General features: G+C 41.8%; 1 long non-coding RNA gene across 1 annotated transcript; it reads left to right on the forward strand.

Annotated features, from left to right (window-relative positions):
• The first annotated feature begins 3,405 nt into the window (after window positions 1-3,405).
• On the forward strand, window positions 3,406-4,883 carry LOC311630840. The gene is made up of 3 exons (XR_014796467.1): window positions 3,406-3,943; window positions 4,049-4,103; window positions 4,781-4,883. It is a non-coding gene; the product is annotated as an uncharacterized lncRNA (long non-coding RNA).
• The last annotated feature ends 243 nt before the right edge of the window (window positions 4,884-5,126 follow it).

Raw genomic sequence — 5,126 nt, forward strand, 5'->3', positions numbered from 1 at the left:
ATGAGGGACTTTGGGGACAACAGGAAGCATAGCAACATTCACATTAAAGGAGTAGGAGAAGGAGAAAGATTAAGGGACTGCAGCCTCTTAAAGGAAATAATGACTGAACACTTCTCTACCCTGGTGAAGGAAAAGATACACAAGTCCAGGAAGCTGAGTCCAAAATGAGATGAACCCAAAAAGGCCAAAACAAATCACAATTAAAAAGACAAAAATTAAAAGACAGGGCATCTTAAAACAACATAGAAAGACAGTCAATTACCTGCAAGGGAGCTCCCATAAGATTGCCAGCTTATTTATCTACAGAAACAGACCAGGCCAGTAGGGATTACCACAATATATTCAGAGCAATGAAAAGCTAGGGCCTTCAACCAAGACTTCTTTACCCAGCAAGACTGTCATTTAAAATTGATGGAGAAATATAGAGCTTCCCAGATAAGAAAAAGCAAAAGAAGTGCCTTACCACCAAACCATCAATATAAGAACTGTATGGAAGGAATTAAAGGGAAACGGAGTAGAAAGAATAAAACTTATCTATGAACTTATGTATGAATAATCACTTTAAATGTGAGTGGCTTAACTGCTGCAATTAGAAGACCTGGTAGCTGAATAGACAAGAAAACAAGAACCATATATATGCAGTAAACAAGAGATCTTCCTCAGAATGCAAGATATACAAACAGTAAGGAGATGGCAAAACATATTTCATGCAAATGAAAATTTAAAAAAAAAGCTGGGAGGAAATACCTATAGCTAACAAAATAGGTGTTAAAAATACTATATTGAGGGATAAAGAAAGACACCACATAATGTGAAAGGGAGCAATCCCACAAGAAAATAAAGCCTTGGATACATGTATTTTCCCAACAGAAGAGCACCTAAATGTGTAAATGAAGTTGTGATGTACATAAATGGAGAGACCAATAATAATGCAGTCAGAGTAGGGGATTTTAACATCCCCTTGGCATCAATGGAATGATCCTCCAGACAGAAAATCAAGAAGGAAGAGTGGCCTTAAATAACACACTAGATCTAATGGATTTAATTGGTATCTTAAGGGGGAAAAAAATGCCAACACACACACACACACACACACACACACACACACAAATCAAACAAAATCAAACCAGGAGCCACAGTTATCTTGAGAAAGAAGAACAAAGTTGGAGGAATCATGCTACCTGATCAAACTATATTACAAGACCAGAGTAATAAATATAGCATGGTACTGGCATAAAACAGACATATAGGTCATTGGACAGAATAAAAAGAACAAAAATAAACCTAAGCATTTATGTTCAATATTTGACAGAGGACTCAAGAACATACAATGGACTAAACAATGTTATTAGGAAAATTGAAAAGATATGTACAAAAAAAAATGGAAGCAGACTACCTTCTTACACCTTATAGAAGAGTAAAGTCAGAATGGTTTAAAGACTTGAATGTGAAAATTGAACCACAAAAATTTTAGAAGAAAATAAAGGCAATAATCATAGCAATATTTTTTATTCTGATATATCTATTTGGACAAGGGAAGCAAAAGAAAAACTACACAAATGGGACTACATCAAACAAATGTTTAGCACAGCAAAGGAAACATCAACAAAATGAAAAGACAACCCACTGAATGGGAGAACATATTTTCTAATGATACAGCTGGTAACGGCTGGCTTAATATCCAAAATTTAGAAAGAACTTATAAAACTCAACATTATAAAAAATTAAACAATCCAATTTAAAAATGGGCAAAGTACCTAAATAGATACTTCTGCAATGAGGACCTGCAGATGACCATTACACAAACAAAAAGATGCTGAGCATCACTAATCATTACAGAAATAGAAATCAACATCACAGTGAGGAATCACCTCACATCTGTCAGAATGGCTATCATCAATAAATCAATAAACAAGTGCTGGTGAGGATGTGGAGAAAAGGGAACCCACGTGGGAATGCAAATTGGTGCAACCACTGTGGAAAGCGGTATGTAGGTGGAAAGCAGTATGAAGTTTCCTCAACAATTAAAAATCAAAACCACCTAGCATTTTCCCTTCTGAGAATATCTCTGCAGAAATCTGAAGCACTGATCTGAAAGGATATATGCACGCCTTTGTTCACTGCAGCATTATTTACAATAGCGAAGATTTCACAGCAGCCCAAGTGCCCAGCAGCAGATAAGCGGAGACAAAGCTGTGCTACATTATACACATTGGAATACTACTCACCCACACACCCAGAAAGGAAATCTTTCCTTTTGGAACAGCACGGATGGAGCTGGTGAGTATTATGCTCAGTGATGGGAAGTAAGCCAGTCATAGAAATACAAGTTCCTTATGGCTTCACTTGTATGTGGAATCTAATGAACAAATTAAACTACATCAAAATAGAAACAGGATCATCGATATAGAGAACAGACTGACAGTTGTCAGAGGAGAGGGAGGTTGGGGGACTAGGTGAAAAAGGCGAAGGTGTTAAGCAAAAAAAAGAATTCAAAGACACAGACAGCAGTTTGGTGATTCTCAGAGAGAAAGGGGTGTGTGTAGAAGAGGGTTTAGAAAGGATAAATTATGGTGGAAGGGACCTGACTTGGGGGGAGGGGTAAGGGCAGTGAGACACACAGTTCAACATACAAATGATGTATTATAGACCTGTTTACCTGAAAGCTATATAATGTCATTACCAATCTCTCCCCAATAAATTCAATTTAGAAAAATAGCACATTGTGACACATGCTACAACCTGGATGCACCCTGAAGACATGACTCAGTGAAAGAAGCCAGTCACAGAGACAAATATTGTGTGACCCCGCTCACATGAGGTCCTTGGATCTGTCAGTCATAGAGACAGGTAAGGTGGAGGGGACCAGAGGTGGGATGGGTGCAGTGTTGTTGTTTAGTGGGGCCAGAGCTGCAGTTGGAGAAAATGAGAACAGTGATGGAGATGATTGTGGTTACAGCAGCACCACAATATGAATGTACTTAACACCACTGAACTGCGCACTGAAAAACAGTTAAACTGTTAAATTTCATTGTGTATATTTTTCTGTGATAAAAATGTACCAACAAAAACAAGAATAGAAGGCAGTTTCCTCAGTGCTGGAAATCTAGTAGAGAGCTGTTCCCTATCTGGACCGCTTGGCGAATGCACGTGATAAAAGAGCACAGGGCTCAACACTCACACAAGAAAAAGTGCACAAAGGGAATCAGGAAGCTTGTCCTTACTGGGTGGTTGGGTCAAAGCCAATAATCTGGTTGTGAGCTTTTATAAGATATTATTGAGAAAAACCGGGTTAGATAAGCTGAGCCACATCTGCATTATCTCTTACAAATAATGTGAATCCACAATTACATTTTTTTTTAGTTTAAAGGATAAAAGGGGTGACCAAGATTTGGTTTTCTTGTCTCAGAGATTAGGGCCCAGAAAGTCCAGCTGGGGCCCGGGCTGAGTATAAGGAATTGCTGAGGGGAACTGGGAGTCAGTGGGGTTGTGAGTCAACCACCAGACCAGTGACCTCCACAGCTACGTTCTCATCCCATCACAGGCTTTCCTCAGCCTTTAATAAGCTGCTGTGTCTCAGCCACTTCTTATGTGATCACTAGTGGGAACAGCTCCTTCACTGTACCACATGGTTTCTTAAAGGAGCTTCCAAACCTTTTAACCTTCTCACAAACACAACATGGGCAGCACAGTCCTCCCACAGTGACCTTCTGCTTCATTAACCACATCCCCCAAGTGACAAGGATGGGCGTGTTGTGCCATTCCAGGATCGCTGGGCCAGGGTCCTGTCCACAGAGCAGATTCACTTCTCGGTGTCTTGGTTGGGTTGAGAGACGCTACCCAAGGACAAGGATGAAGGAAGGCAGTGATTTCATTGGAAGAACGTGCTTTTTAATCATCTACAGATCGCAACTGCAGAAACGACACATATGCTCTGTTAAAGGTCAGGGAGGGTAAACAATTTTTCTGTGTGTACTCGGCAGCATGGTGCTCAAATTAAGGTAATAATAATAATAATACCTTGTCTTCATATGCTCTCTCCTTCCAGAGATGGCTCCAATTTATCTGTCAACTTTACTGGAAGACGAAAAAAAGTAATGCTGGTGAGTGAAATCAACACATCCCCATTTTTAGGGCGTTAACCGAAGGTGAGAGACAGAGCATCGCTCATCAAAGGTCTGACACTTTACTTTGTGGTCCAGTCAGGGAGGGTCTAATTGTTCGTCAAAGACTGAGACATTAGGGCAATAATGTGGGCTGTCATGAAGGATATTTCAGTGTCTGAACCCAGTAAAATCTTGCTCCTGTGTACCGTGACGTGGGCCAGGGAGCCACCAAAGCTTGTCCTCTCCACACAGTGACTCAGGGCTCCAGCCTCCTCTGGCTTGTGGATTCAGATGGCAATGAGCACAGACCAAAGGGGTAGAGGTCGGACAGAGGAGGGCTGTCAGGAAGCCCTGGGAACAGCCACTCATGGCTGTCCTTGCCTCTGGCCAGACCTGACTCCCATGGTGAGAGAGGCTCAGAAATGCAGAACACCACAAACACCTTGCAACTTGGCACATAGGACAGCACACTCACCCTCTTGTTTCTGTACCTGAGCAGCCAGACAATGCAGTCACCACCTTCAGGAAGACCATCCAGAGAGAACAATAAAATAAAAGTACCTCATGCCAATCCACATAGCACTTCAAAGTACTTAGAGAAAAGAAACCCCTCCCCATGTATTTCTACTTGCTGTCCAGACCCATTGTCTTCCTTCCATTTCTTCTTCTCAAAGGAATAGAACACATCATTTTGGAGCCACCAACATGGAGCAGGTCAATGGCCAGCTGTCCACCCGATGATGACAATACGGTTTCAGGACAGAAGAATAACTCGGACTCCAGAGAGAAATAACAGTGGGGAGACGGGGATAGAAGTGAGATCCTGGCAAGTGACCAGCGAGGTGGTGAGCTGATTCATCTTGAAGGCAGTGAGTCTTAGCACTGCTCTGTGAGCAGGACAACAATGACTCAGAGGGGACTGGACCAGGGTCCTGTGGGAGCCAGAGTGGGGGCTGCCCTGGACCCTTCCCTCTTCTCTCCTGGCCTGGCTCTAAAGACATGGCCTGGGCATTAGTCTCT

Source organism: Pipistrellus hanaki (assembly GCF_964339955.1).
Source record: "Pipistrellus hanaki genome assembly, chromosome: 12".
In the NCBI taxonomy this organism is placed as follows: Eukaryota; Metazoa; Chordata; class Mammalia; order Chiroptera; family Vespertilionidae; genus Pipistrellus; species Pipistrellus hanaki.